A 19589-nucleotide genomic window follows, 5' to 3' on the forward strand; every position below is an offset into this window, starting at 1 on the left:
GTTGCGTGTCCACCAAGTACGATGATGTACCCTGTCTCAGTTGGGCCTCATCTTCGCCATCCTCGGGCTACCCTAGTTGTAGCGAGCTCCCACATGGGCAGTGAGGTACCCTAGGTCCATATCACCGATAGTAGCCCCCAAAGGACTTGAGTGATTAGCCAGCCGATGGCTTTGTCCTTCGTGTGCCTACATGCCCATGTTGTCTTTTGTCTTTCCAAATATTGTGTATCACTAAGTCCTGTTAAAGATAAGGATATGCAAACCAAGAATCCAATGCGTCCTATCTTCCCTGCCCCGTCCGTTACACTCGTGACCCGCGTGGGTCACTGATCTTGACATTTCGGTTCACCCCTCCTTCGTCTTTAAGGCTTGGCTATAAAAACAGCTATATGGTTGGTGTCTTCTGTGTTTACACCACATGTTCTTCATCCTTGAAGTTTTCAAATCTAGTGAACACCTTTGTGTGTCTTCACCCTCATGGCATCCTTCTTCCCCCAACACCACCCATCCGGTGATGACGCTGGGAAAAGGATCTTCGGGCAAGTCTCCTCATGGGCATCGAGATGCAGCAAGGGCTGCGCAATCTAGATGCTAGAGCAATGCTTGTGAATTGAGGGGGTCAAACTTCGATAGATGGCGGGTAATGACTTGACCTAATAGTGACTCTCTCGTTCTATCATTGTTGGGTCTATCACTGGTAGTGATAGGAAGGTCCATCTCTATGAATACTCTTCATCAGTTCAATCTTGGTAGTGACCCCAAATTTGAATCCATAGATCTGGAGGGAATAGTGCAATTAGTGTGCTAACGTAACGTCACACGTCTGCTGTGTGGATAAGCTTCGCATGGGCAACTGGGCATCCAGATGCAACTATGCCAGCCACAACAGGCGTCCGCACATGACACACCCTGCCCAGTGTCCGGACTCTGAGCTAACAAACCACTCTTTTCCTCTACTACTAGTACGTATAGCAGCTACAGCGATGGCGTCATCTCCCATGTTCCCCACTCGGACGGCTTGGACAACGGCGCCACACCCAAGGCCGCCGAGGACTGGGCCCGCAGGCGCCGCGTCACCGCCAAGAGCCTCTCCGCCATTGTCGCCGGCTTCGTCCCAGGTGGGAGGCCAGTCACATGTATCGTGTTCATGATGGTGGGACCCACAATGGTGGACAAGGCGAGGGACCATGGTATCCCCTTCGCCGTGTACTGGATCCAGCCGGCCACCATCCTCGCCACCGAGTACCACTACTTCCACGGCTACCGCAAGCTCATCGCCGGCGACGACACCATGCACGAGGTGATCATGCCCATCCTCTCCGGGTTCGGTACTTCCTGTCCTTCCTGCTCAACATGACAGGCAGCGTGTTAGCCAACACCCTCATGGAAATGTTCCGAGAGCTGTTCGAGAGCATGGACCAATGGTGGCCCAAGGTGCTCATCAACACACTCGAGGAGCTATAGAGGCGGATGTGCTCGCGGAGATGAAGCGGCGCCTGGATGTGGTCACCGTTGGCCCCATGGTCGGGTCCTCGACGGACGCACAGATCCATCTGTTCGAGCACGACAACGACATCGACAAGAAGAGGTACATGGGGTGGCTTCGTGCCCACCCGGACAGGTCAGTGGTGGTGCACGTGTCGTTTGGGAGCATGACGAAGGTCACCAGGCGGCAGATGGACGAGGTGGCTTCAGGGTTGCGGCAGTGTGGGCGGCCATATATACTTGCAGGTGGTGAGCAAGGACGGCGTCAGCGACGGCGACGGCAATGAGAGCAGCCACCATGGCTCAGGCTCGGAGTCAGAGAACAACCAGAGCTGCCACTACTGCCAGCAGGGGATGGTTGTGGACTGGTGCGACCAGCTGGAGGTCTTGTCGCACTCGGTGGTCGGGTGCTTCGTCTCGCACTGCGGGTGTAACTCGACGGTGGAGGCCATGGCGTCCGGCATGCCGATCGTCGGTGTGCCGAACTCGTTTGACCAGCTAACGAATGCGTACTTGGTCGAGGAAGAGTGGGAGGTTGGCATCAGAGGAGAGCGAAACAGCGATGGTGTGTTGTCACACTACGGGAAACCGGCGATTTGCCGAGTGCCGGAGTCTTTGCCGAGTGTATTTTATCGGGCACTCGGCAAAGACCGTGTTTGCCGAGTGCCAAATAAAATACACTCGGCAAACAAAAACACACGGCAAAATACGTCTTTGCCGAGTGTTTTTTTTCTGGCACTCGGCAAAGATGTATTTTGCCGAGTGCTATTTTTTGGCACACGGCAAAATACGTCTTTGCCGAGTGTTTTTTTCTGGCACTCGGCAAAGATGTATTTTGCCGAGTGCCTTTGTTTTGGCACTCGGCAAACAGGCTTTTTGCCGTGTGCATTTTTTTTGGCCCTCGGCAAATCAGTTTTTCGAAGCAATTTTTGAGGCCCTAAATGAATTCAAATGAAAAACTTTTCAACTACAAAGTTGTATAACTTCTCAAGATCTACAAAGTTTATTTTGGTCATTTCTTCATTTAACAAAGCGACAATAACGTTGTTCATAAAATCTACATCTCTCATATTAGTTTCATGAAAGTAGAAGACAAATATATAAGATTTGTGAACAATGTTACTACCACTATGTCGGATGAACAAATGACCAAAATAAACTTTGTAGATCTTGATAAGTTATGAAATTTTGTAGTTGGCAAAATTTTGATTTGAAATCATCTTGTCATGCAAAAACGACGTTTGAATTTGAAAATTTTAAAATTTGAATTTTTCAAACGACCTCGGATGGAAAAACTTCCTAAATGAAAATTGTAGATCTCCAAAAGTTATGAAACTATGTAGTTGACAACTTTTTGATTTGAAATCATCTTATCATGCAAAACTACGTTTGAATCTCTCAAATTTAAAATTCAAAATTTTCAAACGACCTCGGATGGAAAAACTTACTAAATGAAAATTGTAGATCTCAAAAAGTTATGAAACTTTGTAGTTGACCACTTTTTGATTTGAATTCATTTAGGGCCTCAAACAAGCAATTTACTTTAAGTTTGCCGAGTGCCTTTTTTCTGGCACTCGGCAAAGCCATATTTTGTCGAGTGCCTATGTTTTGGCACTCGACAAAGAGGCATTTTGCCGTGTGCATTTTTTGGCCCTCGGCAAATCAGTTTTTCGAATCAATTTTTGAGGCCCTAAATGAATTCAAATGAAAAACTTTTCAACTACAAAGTTGTATAACTTCTTAAGATCTACAAAGTTTATTTTGGTCATTTCTTCATTTGACAAAGCGACAATAGCGTTGTTCATAAAATATATATGTCTCATATTAGTTTTATGAAAGTAGAAGAGAGATATATATGATTTGTGAACAATGTCACTACCACTATGTCGGATGAATAAATGACCAAAATAAACTTTGTAGATCTTGAGAAGTTATGAAATTTTGTAGTTGGCAACATTTTGATTTGAAATCATTTTGTCATGCAAAAACGACGTTTGAATTTGAAAATTTGAAAATTTGAATTTTTTAAAAGACCTCGGATGGAAAAACTTCCTAAATAAAAATTGTAGATCTCCAAAAGTTATGAAACATTGTAGTTGGCAACTTTTTGATTTGAAAACATCTCGTCATGCAAAACTGCGTTTGAATTTCCAAATTTTAAAATTCAAATTTTGTAAACGACCTCGAATGGAAAAACTTCCTAAACTAAAAGTGTAGATCTCGAAAAGTTATGAAACTTTGTAGTTCACAATTTTTTTATTTGAATTCGTTTAGGGCCTCAATCAAACAATTTACACTCGGTTTAGTATAATATATTAGGAACTAAAACGGAATCAAGACACAAGTGACAGTGTGGTGTAGTGGTAGAGGAGGTTTGTGCGCAGCGGGAGGTCTCGGGTTTGAATCCCGTCGGCCGCGTAGCCGTGAAATTGACGCGAAAAAAGCCAGAGATGGATGGGCACTGACCGGTGGGGGCCTCCACCAATTAAAACAAATTTTCCATTTTTTTTTGGGTAAAAATTCCTATTTTTTCGGGTTTTTTTCGGTCCAACTTTGCCAAGTGTCGGGCACTCGGCAAAGGCTTTGCCGAGTGTCGATTTTTGGCACTCGGCAAAGAAATTTTTGCCGATAAGATCTTTGCCGAGAGACCTTTGCCGAGTGCGGTTGCAGTTGTGTCAGGCACAGAGCTGGCTAGGTGCATTGAGTTGGTCATGGTCATGGGTGATGGTGCAAGAGCAGTGGCGATAAGGGAAAGGATAAAGGGGTTCAAACAGAGCGCAAGCAGCAGCAAGTACAGGCGGATCTGTGGAGAGAAACCTCCGTGACTTTGTCAAAACATTCCAAGCTCCTGAGTCCCGACACATTTTGCATTAGACGAAAACAGTATAAATAAAGCCGTAGTGGAGAATACAACTGATCTGCAGGTCCTTTCGTGGCACAACCAAATTAGCTGGATCGGAAGATGGATCCCTTCATCTCTATGCGTTAATTAATTACTTCTAGTACTATCTCTCTCTTAGCTCACTAGCACATAGAATTATGATAGTTATTATCTTTTCATTAATTTAAGCTATCCATGTAAGTCATTATCCACATCAGCAGCTTACTATCCACGTCAGCGGCTCACTATCCACGTGAGACAGCACTCAATTATGTTTGGGTTTGCAGCATAGCAGAGGATCGGTCTGGCTGTTTTCTTTTTTTTTATTTGGTCCACCTGTCAGTCTCCAACCGTGGTTGGATTGTTGCATCGGGGCGTCCGGCCGGGGTGGCTTTGTATTGGAACCACGAGTTCGACAAAATCACGAGCAACCAGAGTTTTTACAGCTCTAGGAATGGAGAAGATGCCACTGCACACGAACTGTTCCCTCGGAATAAAGCGAGTGTCCCTCAGCATAAAGATATGGCGCGAGTGCCGTCTACCTGTTCAATTGGCGCGAAGGCCCTGTCGGCCACTCCTTCGGCTAGGTCAGACAACCTATGTGACACAACAGGACAAAGGACTTCACCAACTCTAGGAGCAAAGGGCTCTAGGGCCCACTCGTCAGCCCCTCCAAGCGGGGGCCCTTGCAAGCCAAGGAAACCTCAAGAAGGTTCACCCGGGGGAGGCTGTGCCGCAGTAGACAGCTCCTGACTATCAAATGCTAGAACGGTGGCAGCGACGTCAGGAGGTGATTGCGGCTTTGTCGACACCTCCCTACACGACAAGGCGAGGTCCATCCATGCTGCGGCAGAGGACTGATGCACCATGTGCATAGACCATAGACTAGATCTCAAACGTACACCAGCCCTCCTTGGAATATAAGGGGAGGGACGACTGCTATAGAGAGGGGATGATTCCCAAGAGAACTAGAGAACCTTAGCTAGAGAAGGCCAGCTTCTTAATCGCTGAGGAAGAACACCGACAAACACTTTGATAGCACCAAGCGATCCCCTACCAAACTCTTCTGATTTCCACCATTGTAATCCTTTGATTGGCCATTCCTAACACGAAGCTTACTATACCGCTAGACGTAGGCTCAGAAGCCCGAACAAGGATAAATTGATGTGTCTCTTTTGTGTTTTGAGTGTCCAAGCCACTGGAGACCCACACATTGACTTTCGATGGACAACCACGATGCTTGTTACGAACCCACGATAGCTGGCACGCCAGATAGGGGACTGCGTCATTGGAGGACACCGGGTACTCCCCCATGAGCGATTTCCGCTGGAAGGAGTGTGTCTCTGATGCCGACAAGAAGAAGATCCATCCTCTACTCCAAACGATAGTGGTTCTGAAGGAGGCAGGCCTGACTACTGTGGGCATAGTCGCTAGCTTTTTGAGGTGGCGGATCCAGCCCTTGCAGCAATCAGGCCATTTGTACATGTGTTCTTTTATCACCCTGGGCTTAGCTGCCATCTACTAGACCATTTGGCGAATTAGAAATTTGGTGTGCTTTGAGAACAAAAGGATTAAATTGCCTACTGAGATCATTTGTATGATGTGTTCTTTTATCACTTATTGGGAAGATCTTCAGAAATCCGAGTTGGAGGCGCAGGTTATTCAAGATGTGGAAACTATCAAGACGGTGGCTCTATTCTTTCATAGGAAGGATGTGGAGAAGCAGGTGCAAGACGAGAGGCAGATGGTTCATTTTGTTGGTTAAATTTGGTCACAAAAACGATTTGGAGATGCAGATGCAAGGAGAGAAGTAGTTGGTTCCTTTTGGTGATCAAAGGCTAGTTTTCTTTGGAAGTTCCAGTCTCTGCGTGATGTGCCGGCTTGGGCCATGTATCTGGAGGCTCTGTTCTGTATGATGTTCTTAGACATTTTGCTTAGTTGGCGCATGTTTTGTTTGTGATGGCTGACCCCTGGTGATCAACATTGGGGAACCATTTTGTTGTGGCATTTTTAATTTATGCTTGATCGTATCATACTGAACGTTGTAGTTTTGTTAAAATCGTAATGAAATTCGGTTGTGACCTGTGTGAAAAAAGTAACCGGGTCCATGAAATTTGTGGACTTCTTTGTTCTGTCCTCACACTACTATAGAAAAGGTCTAGTCCTACCCATTCTTGTAAGGCATGGTCCAGTCCTACCCATTCTTGTGAAAAAGGTCCTAGTTGTAAGGTTTAAGGACCTATATGTAATTTGCAATACATAGGGGTTGGTAGAAAGATTGTCTTCTCCCACGGTCCCACCTCTCTTATAAATACAGCCCAAGGGACAAAGATTAGTGGGTTCTCCTCACTCACAGCCAAACTCTAGCATTCTCTCTCCTATTTGAGCCAAACCCAACAAGCTTCAATTAAATTGTAGTGTGTTTGCACGACCATTTGATGAGCAGTCAACCTCCCTTTAGAGCAATGTTAATAATATAGCCGACTGCTGGTTGTAGGGATCTTTGCAGCCCATATTTCCACCCATCCATATAGTAGTTAGCTCTTCACTATTAACACATGGTCCACTTGTCTCTCTCACAAAGTTTTTTTGGTTCTTGTGTCAAACCAGCTGTAAGCTTACAACCTGCTTCTCCTCTCTCTCCTTTTCTTTCTCCTCCACCTCAGTATTCAGCCTACTTACAGTGTTTTATTACTTGCTCTCAAGCCATCGAGCGATGAGGGGGCAGTGGCATGCTGATGTGCCGTTGCACGATGCAACAGCCCAATAGCTCCCTCATGATTTTCGGTATTTGGCGATGTAGACTTGACTTTTGTTCATGAGTCGGCACAAATAAACTACTTTAGTTTGAATCAAAACTATTAGGTGATAGGCAGTGAGTGACAAAGAATATTAGGTGTAATGGCATGACATTACAAACGGTTGATCCAGATGGTACCGTGACATTACAAATTCTAGAATATAAAATGAACGACAATCTCATGGCACAATTATCTCCACCAACAAAAGCAACTCACGCCTGATTCCCGCAGCCTCCACATCAGCTCCTCATCTATCTAATTCCCCGCATCTATGTTGTGACACAGGCATCCCTAGCAACCGATCCATCTCATACTGCAAGGGTTGCTGCGGGGTGACCGTGGAAGGGTTGAAGGGTTGCTGCGCGTGGTGCTACAATTGGATCTGGACAGTCTTGGGGTGCTGTGGATATTGTGCGTGGACCGGTTCAATCTTGAAGGGTTGCTGCAGGCCTCGGTGCCCACTTAACAAGAAGTGGTCCTTACCCAAGAAGGTACATATTGATCAGTTTGTTTTACCAAAGAAGTAGTAGTTAGAAAACATAATCCTGGCTACTTTTCACAGGCCTTGTAGATTTCTTGGATAGTGTGGCCACCGTAGCTGTCATGGGACCTTATCCCTGAACATCTATTGTGCCACCTATTTTCTGGCGTGGGCTCCGAAGAATAGCATATGCATCCCTGGGACGCACCAGACATTTTCTGAGTCCTTCAAGAACTAGGCAAAATTGATCGTCATCTACCTCCCCTTCATGATGTTTCTAATGACTCTGTACATGGCAGGACAAGCGAAGGCCCAACAAAAAGATCTCAGTAGAATTGGGGTGGTTGCTGGGGCAGTTATTCTTGAGGTGGTGTATGTGCTGTCTATGGGAGGCTTGATGACCGTCTGCATGTCAGCTAAGTAATGGACACAAGTCACTTTTGTCAATGGAATCTTATCACTTCTCCTCTTCATGGCCTGGGGATGCTGCTGTTTCTACCCGAAGTTAAGGAAAGGTCTCTGTTTTCTATTACTTTGTTGCACTAAATACAATTTGTTTGTTGCACTAGTTGTTCTTGTTGTTGTTGTGTGTGTGTGGGAGGGGGTCCACCAACTAGCAACTAGGAATGAGTATTATGGCCTGACATTCTAAAAAGAAAGCAAACCACCTAAGGACTTCGACCAATGCACACGCTCTTATTTTTGCCGCTGGTCTGCTGGGAAATTAAGTACAATGTTTCCTGCTATTAAACAAGTCATTTTGCTTTTTTTTGCCTGTTTTGGCAAGAGGGCATGGTTGAGGGGTATTCAGAAATGTGGATGCAAGATTGTCATTTTTTTAGCAAATGTTACATTGTCAACTCTATGCACCTGCTCCTAGGAGGTAATATCTCATCCTAACCGTTTTATGTTTGAACTAAATGGATGGTCTACATTGACTTCGGAGTACCGTAGAAATTGACATGTCGGTTGGACCTCAAATGGACAATCTCCAAAACTTGGGATTCAGGACCTCGTGCTCTATTAATTATGATAAAGGGGGGGTTTTGGCTATTGTACGCACTCGTCGTTTTTTGAGGTGTCAAGCCTCTGTAAATTTCTTTGTTATGGAAAATCTATGTCCCTCCTATGACTTATGTTTATGATTTCTTACAACAAGATAATGACTGCTGATAGTTTGGTGAAAAGAGGAGCTATTAAACTTTTAAAATGTTGCTTCTGTAATGGGTATGAGTCATTGTGTCATTTTGTTTCTTGAATGTGCCGTGGCTAGCAGTTTATGGGATCATGTTTCTCAGTTTGTACTGGTTTTACAATTGGCGCTAATTGTGAAGATAATGCTAGTAAGGGATTCAATCCAATAAAGTATGATGTCTTGAATGATATTTCTGGTGACTGCTTTGTTGTTTTTTTTGAAACGAAGACTGATTTGTTGTAATTGTAGTTGTGGTGGTAGTGGTGACTGCTTTGTTGTTTATGTGCCGTGGTAGTGGTGCTCACGGGGTGTGTGGGAGGGGGGGGGGTGGCATCACCAACTAGGAATGATAGTCTCTTTTGCCTGTTTTGGCAAGAGGGCACGGTTTAGGGGTAATCAGAAATGTGGATGCATGTTTACATTGTTAGTTTCTAAAGCAAATGGTACATTGCCAAATTTGTGCACCTGCTCCTAGGAGGTAATAGCTCATCCTAACCGTTTAGATTCAAACTAAATGGATGGTCTACATTGACTTCGGAGTACCGTAGAAATTGACATGTCTTTTGGACCGGCAATCTCCACAATTTGTGATTCTGGGACCTGGTGCTTTATTAATAATGATAAAAAGGAAATCTTGGCTATTGTTTGGGATTATGTTTCTCAGTTTCTATTGGCTTTAAATTTATTGCAAATTGTGAAGATATTGCTAGTAATGGCTCGGTCATTAAAGTAATGTATGATGTTTTGCATATTATTACTGCTGGGATTGTTTGGGAATATTTGGCTAACTAGATAATGGCATTATCACAATGTAGCCTGTCACCCTAAAAGAAAAAGGAGCAAATGGAAGGATTCGACCAATACACATGCTGCTCGGCTGGGAAAATAAAAAGCACCATGCACTGCTGGTAAACATATAATTTTGGTTAATCTTTTTATGCTCTTTGCTTGTGCTGGCAAGAGTGCAAGGTTGAGTTTCACACAAAAATGGTCATACTGTAGGTATTCAGAAAGGTGGACGCATCATTATGTTGTCTTCCTTTCTTAAAAGCAAAAAATTTACATTGTTGAATCTGCCAACTCTGCTCCTGTGTAGCTCACCCATGTTTACTATTACCTTTTTGCAGCGGTTGAGGTCCGGCATAAATGTATGTGTTGCTGGGGATGCCTGTGTCACGAGATAGACGAGCGGCATCGGGATGATGTGGAGGGCCGCTCGGGCGGGGGGGGGGGGGGGGGGGGGGGGGGGGCGTGAGTTCAGTGGAGATTCCGGTGGCACTTGACTGCCTGGATTTGTAATGTGGAAGTGTTGGTAATGTGCCACGTTACTTTTGGTCCCTCTCCTTCCCACTCCCACATGCATATTTCCTTCGTATCTCTTCTTTTTTTTTCTTTTTTCTCGAGGCCCAAATACTATGTATGTTGGGTGGGACAACATGTTTCACCAAAAACTCTGCATTTATTATTACAACTAAAAAAGACATAGTTTACAAACGGAGTATCTAAATTGAATTATGATTGCTCTATTTTGTATATTACAATAAAAGCTTGAAACAAGACGTCGCTTGAATATATTTTGATTTAAGACATTTTCTCAAGAAAACAGAGCCTTCTTCATACATGATGTATTTTCTCACTGTTCTATTGCACCCACCACCCCCATTGTGATGTTTCATGGAGTAACTTTTTGTTCCTTTATATTATTATTTTGATTTATTTTTGTTCTATTTAAACTTTGTATATTTTATTTTTATTTATTCTATGATGTTATACTAAGGGCATATCTGTTTCCCTGGGACAAGGGTGGTCGTGTGGCTGGCCAGAGACCGGCTAGATTGGGACATGCTTACCGTGTGCAACCTACTCGTGTTTGTTCGGTGTATGAAGCTAAGCAGGCTGAGGACCGAATATGTTCGGTAGGCTGCACAAGCGAATACGACTATCCTGCATCAGCTCATCGGTAGAGTTACCCCCTTTCTTCTTCCCAGCACCTACCACTGAGACATTTGCACAAACACCTTGAGGAATGGACTTCAGCGGTGACCAATCCAATCCATGGCTGACGCTGTAGAGACAGAGGGTACAGACAAAGGAAGAGAAGAGAAGGGAGAAGGGAGAAGAGAGGAGCATGTCATCGTCTTCCCTCAACCCGCGGGGCGGCGCCGCCCGCGCTGCGGCCTGCTTGCCCGAGGCAAAGCGCAATAGGGACGAGTTGTAGGTCGAAGTACTGGTTCTGGATCTTGGCCGCAGTGGAGGGGCAGCGGTTCGCGAAGAGGAGCAGCTCCTGCGTGAAGCGGCGAGGGGAAGAGGTCGAGGAGGGGAAGGGCAGCGGCGGGCGAGCGGCACGGAATGGCGTGAGGCGGCGGAGGTGCTAGCGGCAGCATGCACGCCCGCGGTAGTGGTGCCCTACCCCTGTGTCCTGCAGGGCAGCGTGGGCTGCACCAGTGGCTCGCTCGCCGGCGGCGGCATGCGTGGTTCGCGATTTCGTTGAGAAGACGGGGAGGAGGTAAGAGGCACCGAGGTGACAGAAAATCACTCGTTGCTGCCTCTGTGGTGCCCGCTCGGGCGAGCTTCGGAAGAAACGAAAAAATCGTTCACCTAGGGCCAGGCTAAGGGGTGCTTTAGGGAGCGTGCAGCCCTAGGTGCAGTGGCTCAGTTGGGCCTGGCAAAAAAACGTACCCTAAGTTCATCGTTCATGACTAAATGGCAAGATTGACGCAAGGGCAAGGCAGTAGTACGGTGGGCTCCCTCCACACCCACCAGGAAAGAGGGCCGACAAAGAGATTTTATGCCTCTAGTAGGGGCCCTACTAGAGCTCGTTTTTTTTCTCAGACCCTCAAATTTTGTTTTGAGGGCTTAAGGGGGTGTTTGGTTTCCCACTGCGCGTTGCCACGCCTCACTTGTGGCGCGCTATGCATGCAAAAGCTGATGTTTGGTACAGCATGTAGGTGCGACAGCCCACAACTTTATTTTGCTAGTGTAAAACCAAACCACGTCACATGTGTGGCAGCCATTTTTAGGGCGACGACATAGCGTGCATGGCCAGTTCTAGCTGGGAACCAAACACCCCCTAAGTAGGGGCTTTGCTAGAGTTTTTTAACATCCTTATCTTTAGGAATCTATGCACAAGGCCCAATGCATGGAGTTCCAAGTGCGCTGAACCAAACACACCCTTTAGATATCAAATCCATATGTATTCATTCGATCCCATTTACACATCAGATCTATCCGCATTCGAGTCTTGATATTCAATGTCTAATACCAAAATAATATATCTAATACTTAAATCATACTCCCTTTATCCTATATATAAGGGATCCATAGTTTAAAATTTATACCAAAATAGAAGGTATTTTAATCATGAACCTCCTCCCTCCTCTATCTTTTTTGGCAAGAAATATTGAGATTCCTTTTAAACTTAGTTTCACCCAAACAAACAACATTGCTTTTTAGAGAAAAACAAACAGCATTAACTAAGAAAAGTAATAACCGAACTATTTCATCCTAACTAGTGAGGGACAAGGGTGATCTGTTGTGAGACTTCTCATTTTGTCTGAAAGTCACTTGGATCCTTTCTATTACAACATGAGGGAGTACACGTGCAATATCGTCGACATCATTCGTATCTTGTCGGAGATAGTTGACATCATCCGTATTGGAATACAGATTTGAAAAAGGTATCTCAGCTTGTATCCAAATCTATATTGGATATGTTGTACCCAGAAGAGGGTTGGTTATGCTACTACGTGCCATATGGAGGGCTGATGTGCAAATAACCAGCGTCTAAAGCTGTGTCACAACTCACATCACAACGGAGATGAAGCAGGTGCAATCGAAAGAGGATCGTTGACCTTCTTGCCATATTCAGGTACTGCCGCGAGGATGAAAAGGCATCTTCAGATATTTGTTAGGCACCCACAAGATAGTTTTTTTTTATTTCATCACACCTATCAAGATATTTGTATACTAGTAGAAAACTTGCCATTTTTAATTATATATGCAGTTATGCACATGTGCAACTGCAAAGAGAGTGCTTGTACGTAATATTTATTGACGCTTGTCATTATCTCTTCATTCACGGGATCTATGCATGCACCCATGTGTGTAAGTTACACTGTAGAGTGAGTGCAAAAGATTGAAACATAGGAGTATGCTGCAACAAGCCAACAATTATATCCTAAATTGTACTTTAGTCATCAGTCATGACTTGTTTGCTAAAATAGTTTCCATGTCAGAGGAGGGCGAAACAGCGATGGTGTGGTAACAGGGACAGAGCTGGCAAGGTGCATTGAGTTAGTCATGGGTGATGGAGCAAGAGCAGTGGCGGTAAGGGAAAGGACAAATGGCTTGAAAGAGATGGCGCAAGCAGCAGCCAGTACAGGCGGGTCTGTAGAGAGAAACCTCCGTGACTTTGTCAAAACATTCCAAGCTCCTGAGTCCTAGACTCTAGGTAAATCAATAACTTAGTCATACATGCTCCACTCAAGCTGAAGTGTTTACCATAGCTCAAGCTTACAATGAGTAGCCTACTATAAAAATTTCAGCACAATTGGAGCATAGGAGCTGTAGTTATGAATTAAACACAGAAACACAGATGTACAGCCAGAAAAAAATTAACACAAAAGCATGCCATATTATATATCTATTGTATAGATCTACTCACGTGGAGTCTAACAAAACTTGTTTTTCCCTTTTACGATTCTTCTATGATTTTATACAAATTTTCAAAGTTTGAGCCAGTTTATGAAATAAAACAAAAAAGAGCACGTGGCGCACATCAGCGGCCACATAGGCAACAGAGTCCTATGTGGCCAGCTTTTTATGGCGGCTAGGACGTAGACAAAGTTCATGAACTCAGATGATCGAAAAAAATTCATGGACCTAGGTGAGAAGAGGAAAAGTTGCAACATGAGAAATCAATCATTGTAACATCTCAGTCTGTTTTGCTACATGGAAAATCAGCAGAATGCAACATCCAATAGCCAACTACTGCAACATCAAAATAAAGGAGATGCAACATCTCTAATCAACATAAGAAAATGATTGCTTACTACAACACCATGAAATCATCACTTGCATACCGCAACACCAAACATGCTAGTTTGTTGCAGCAACATGAGAGCACCAAACAATCATGTGACGAAACATGCTAGTTTTGTTGCAGCAACATGAGAGATCATCTACTGAAACATTAGAATTTGTTATCGAACCATGAGAAATCTCCTGACGCAACATAAAAAAACAAATGCAACATCCTAAAACCATATGCTGAGCGATAGTGGCCGTAGATCCAAGGAGGGTGCAGATCTGGGCCTCCCTGAGCAGCACAAAGTGTCCAGCTTAGAGCATGAGGATAGCAGCAACAGATAGACTCATAATATGCAGGCTTGCCAATGGAGGAAGGTGGACGGACGTAGCGAGAGAGAGAGAGAGAGAGAGAGAGAGGATGTTGCTTGCTTGCTCCTCATTCCTGACGGGAGCTGTTGCTAGAGAAGGGAAAAGCGGGTGAGGGACGTCATGGAGAGGGAGGCTAGAGCTTGCAGTAGGGCGCGGTGGAGAGGGTGGCCGGCGTCAGGTAGACGACGAGCAAGAACTCGGAGCGAGCAATGTCAGGTGAATCACAAGAGAGTCCAAAGGACTGTAGCCCAAGTGGTTAGGGAATTCCGGCGGCACCCCTCAGGTCCTAAGTTCGACTCCCCATGGGAGTGAATTTTAGGCTGGGGGGCAACAGATTCCGCTACGTCAGGATAGGAGCGGGGGGTTTCTAGGGTTTTCTCGATCTATGTGAGAAGATCATCATTCTTCTTAAAAAATGCCCGGTGGTCGTCGTACCCCCGCAGGTCGAGTTTTTTTTTGAATCACGAGAGAGGAAAGCAGACGACTAGTAGGGAGATTTTGGAGAGAAGCTGGTTATCACACCCCAAAATTTTTGATTTTGGGTTGTGCATAGAAAACACTAAGTAAAGTAAATGATTTCAATATTGATATGAAATTTTCCAATATTAGTTTAAGTTTCTGAAAGTTTAGATGTAGAATAATGTGGTTTTCAATTTTTTTCTAAAAATAATTCGATGGGCTTGGTTGATGTGATGTTTGTTTGTTGCTTGACTATGTGTTGTGATTGTGAAAAGTTTGAAAGCGCGTTTAGTAAGTCGGTTTATCTTTCTCCGGCTTGTCTATCTTTTTCTGTAATCAAATTTCTGCTTTCTCAATCTTAATCTTTTCGTTTGGAGTATCCCAAGATCATCTTCTTTTGCTCCAAATCATTCCTTTGAGTTCATCATCATCAATCTATCTATGAAAACTTTCCGGGAATTTTTTTGCCTTACTCTCGACCTTTTTCCTCACTTTTTTGGGAGCATAATCTAATTTTTAGATGCTCCAATATATCTTTTCATGGGCTCCAAATACTTTATTAGAGTTCCTCATGTTCCAAAATGTCTTAGAGAATTTCTCTCAAATTTTCGAGCTTTCGAAGTATTTTTCACGACTTAAATATCAATTCTGAACTTTGTGAAATTATTTTATTCGAGAAATTATTTAATAATTCCGAAAATAATAAATATCTCATTTTTCACCGACCTTATATGTGCCGGCGTAGCTCTGGACGCTGGTTTTAGAAGTACGACCCTTTTTGCGAGCAGCCAAGCCTCCCAGATCTATCGCTGAAGTTTCAAAACCTTAAAGCTCCGACAAACTTCCGGCCAACCTTCGGCAAGCGTTTCCGGCCGTCTCTGGCGTTCCCTGTGGAAACCGTCCCCACCCTGAGGTTCGTATCGGTCTCCTCTATGCTTCATGCCTTCCTTTTTGCGAATCAGTGCCGTTCATTGTTTCCCTACCCTTCTTTCTTCTTTTCCGGCGAACCTCCATGGCTGCTCCTTCTTCGCTTCCGCCAGTCCCCCCGGGCTGGGCTGCCGCGGGCGGGTGCCCACCCACGCCCCAGCGCGTGCCCCCTTCCCGTCGCGCGAGAATCAGGCGTGGCTGCCGCCAGCGCCTCGTGCAGCCACGGCCGCCCGTGAGGGCTGTGCGCCCCGCTTCCAGGCGGGCCCCAGGCTCGGTGCCGCCCGCCGCCGGCCAGTGCTCGGTGACCCTCTGCCGGCCGTCCCCGAGCCCCTCCGCGCGAGCAGCAGCTGCCTCCATGACCATGGCCCATGTTCTGTACGTACAAATATCCCAAGGTAGAAGATGCAGTTAATTACGGTTTTGCTATCGATAGTATAATCCCGGCCATTTAATCGTTCGATATCCGTTTTGAGTAGTTCTTGTTGCATTAGATTCGTGTCGTTGCGCTCTATGCAGTAGTGCTAATGTTTTTCATGTCACATGCTTTCCGATATATAGTTTAATGTTAAATGGATTAATATGTTTATAATTAGTTTTATAATTAATAGCAATATAGGTTTTATATCTCGGTGATTATACATAACATGTTAATTTAGTTAATTGTTACCTTGAATATGTTTTTAATTGTACTTAGTCTAAACACACGCTGCACGCCATTAGATGCTCTCACATGTTACTTTGTTTCGGAAGTTAAAGTATAATCGGTATATAAAGGACACTGACATTTTTGTAATTAAAAACATGACTAGATTTAGCTCGGTCTTTCAATTAAAATGTATAGTGAATAATCTGAATTAATATATTTGCACAGTTTTGTTTAGTTAAAATCAACTAAGCATGTAGGCTTTTCTTTATAATATAAATTTCCGGTAGTTGTCTCTTTTCAATCGTAGCACTGTTCTTGGCGTTTCTTGTGATCTTGTGACTTTAGCAATTAGCTCTCTTTTAGTATGTTGTTTCTATCTTGTGTGGTGTATTGTTCTTAGTTTTCCTTGTTTTGTTTGCTTGTATGTATGTTTGTCCTTGCTTGGTGTTGCTACGAGTAGAAGAGAACCACACGTATGAGTTGGAAACTAGAACCTGAATGCCAGAAGCTACAAATCAGAAGATGATGTTTGAAGATTCTCTAAGCAAGTTGCTTTGGGTGTAAACCACTCTTGGAGGTATAGCTCTTGGAAAGCATTATTGTGAAGTTGTTGTGAATGTTGTGATCAAAAGGGATGCAATTCTGCCTCACCCTTATACTGGTGTGGAGAAGATGGTTGACGCTCTTAAGTTGCCGATTGCATGGCCATACAATAGAGTAATAAATTGTCCTAGTCATTGTTTCCTGTTTTCTCATATGTGATTAGTGACCAGACTTCTAACTATTGATATTTGTGATAGATGAAGGTTAGCAAGGCATCAACAACCAATCATGGTACTTCTGGTATGTTTCTCCTCTGAGTGACTTGAAGTTTATTTCAGCTGATTTCCAAACTATAGAGTGTTGACAGTAGATTAAAAGCACTGAAATCTAAGTAGTTTCCTGTAAGATCCAGCTATTAATCCATTATATATGTCTATCTTTAGAAGTAGTAAAATCAGAATTAAATTTGGTAAATATTGGAAAGCAGAATTCCACTTAGTAGTACAAATATTATTCCAGTAGCATATGCTTGCAAAACACCAGCTAGGAGGCCAAATATGGTCTGTGTGGTTAGTCAACCAAAACAGGGGATAGTAAATGTTCAGGCTTCAGGGTCACCTTATAGAATTATCCTAGCATCTCATATTCATCTGAATATTGCCAATAATTTACTATATGCAAAGGCTAACAAGAAACTACTAATCTTGCAAGTGGTGCTCCACTTCAGGGTCACCTTATAGAATTAACCTATCATCTCATATTCATCTGAACATTGCCAATAATTTACTACATGCAAAGGCTGACAAGAAGCTACTAATCTTGCAAGTGGTGTTCCACTTCATATTCCAGGAAAACACCATAAAAGTCAATATCCCATATTATCATGCTCCTCAAACTGTTTTCTCCTTCAAGATGCATTTTCAAACTTCACTTCCAATCACTAAGGCCTCTGAAAACAAATAGTGTCCATGAAAAAAAAACTAGAGGCTAAACTCCCTTCTACTCAAAATCAAATGAACAAGATCAATCTTCCCTCTACATGTATTTTTTCACCATTTATGAAACAGATATGGTAGAATGGTTTATCTTAACCTGTGTTAACTTATGTCAGATAAATGAATGGAAAATGTTTAGTTGTGTTTGGCAACAAGAATAACCCTCTTGTCTCCTGTTACAACTTGATTTTCAAATATGGTCATGACACGTTCTAGCAACAAATGTCAATATATGTTTTATCATTTCTTGCAACAGAGACTACAGAAATCTAGATGATTTTGATATTCGTTTTTGACTTAGATTTAGTCGATGCAGAGATGTATTGTAGCTTTATGTAATTCTGTTCTATTAACAAATGTCACCTTGACTTTGTTCAGCCAGGAGGACCTAGAGGTTGTGAGATGTTGGATAATGTCAACAGCAAGATCAATCGAAATACTCACCGATGATATTTTGCTTGAGTAATTGGAGTTGAGGCATTTTGTAGTGAACTAATTAGATTGTGCAAGCCAACATATGACTTGTGGCTGCCACTTGACCAAGCTAGCTATGTTGCCTATGTACCTTTTCTTTTGTGAAGATATACAACGGTACAAGTGCAAATGTTGGCTTCAATGAAAACTTGAGATATGTTTATCTAACCACATGCGATTGATGAGTAACGTGAATTGTTATGGATTATTATGCCGTTAATGAGTAATGTGGATTGGTGTGGATGTTGAATAGGCTTGAAATTATATGGTAACTGTAAATTAATTATATATAATCATGTCAGTACATAGCGATGGATTGTTGGTCGGTAAAAAGATATATACCATCAAACCATTGGTTGGTAAAGATTGTAACAGATCAAGTGTCGGTATAACTAAGAGCATCCAACTATCAGTCGCTATAAATATGTTGGTCGGTATAACTTTATACCGCCACCACTTACACCGTCTAATGACGTCGGTTGGTAAAGGGCTATACCGACCGATGATCGGTCGCTATAACGACTTATAGCGACTCTTCTGTAGTCGCTGTAAAAAGTGTGTGGTATAGTGGATAGCACTCGATAATGTTCGGGTTTGCAGCTCTAGCAAAGCATCAGTCCGGCTGTTTGTTTAGTTTGGTCCATCTGTCAGTCTCCAACCGCGGTTGGATTGTTGCATCGGGCCGGGGCGTCTAGTCGTGGAACAGACGCCTTGACTATTCTCGCCTGAATCCACGAGGAGTCTTCGAAAAAAACTACACGAGGAGAGAGTATATATATATTTTTAAATGTTTTAGAGAGTATATAATAAGATAATACTACTAGGCATGTTTGTGCTAGGTGGCATCGATCGACCATTACTGATCAATCAGGAGTGATCAGCCACGAGCTGCATATGCTAACTTTAATAATATGTTATCTGGGGCAGGACAAACTAATTGATAAATAAACTAATAATCGAGAATTTCAACGACGCTCAGAGATGCTGGGTACACGTGCACGTTCGTTTGAGTATAGTCCACTCCGTCCCAAAATAAATCAATTTCAGAAAATGACACCAGATAAGTATATAGTAAAATATATTTCATGATGTATATAGTAATACTAAATTAGTGTCTTAAATATTAATGCACTTTTCTATAACTTTGGCTAAACTTATGACAATTCTAGAAGCTAACTTAATTTGGAACAAAGAGAGTATATAATTATATATGTCTATTTCAATGATCTTTTATTAGAAGTCATGACACTACCCCAGCAACTTTTTCTCCATGACGGACGAAACCGTCAGGGAAGCCCCTACTGG

The 19589-nt window shown here is 43.4% G+C and overlaps 1 pseudogene; it reads left to right on the forward strand.

Moving 5' to 3' along the window:
- The first annotated feature begins 514 nt into the window (after window positions 1-514).
- Window positions 515-13286, forward strand: LOC136489850 (cyanidin 3-O-rutinoside 5-O-glucosyltransferase-like; annotated as a pseudogene).
- Window positions 13287-19589: the final 6303 nt, after the last annotated feature.

Source organism: Miscanthus floridulus, chromosome 10 (assembly GCF_019320115.1).
Source record: "Miscanthus floridulus cultivar M001 chromosome 10, ASM1932011v1, whole genome shotgun sequence".
Lineage (NCBI taxonomy): Eukaryota > Viridiplantae > Streptophyta > Magnoliopsida > Poales > Poaceae > Miscanthus > Miscanthus floridulus.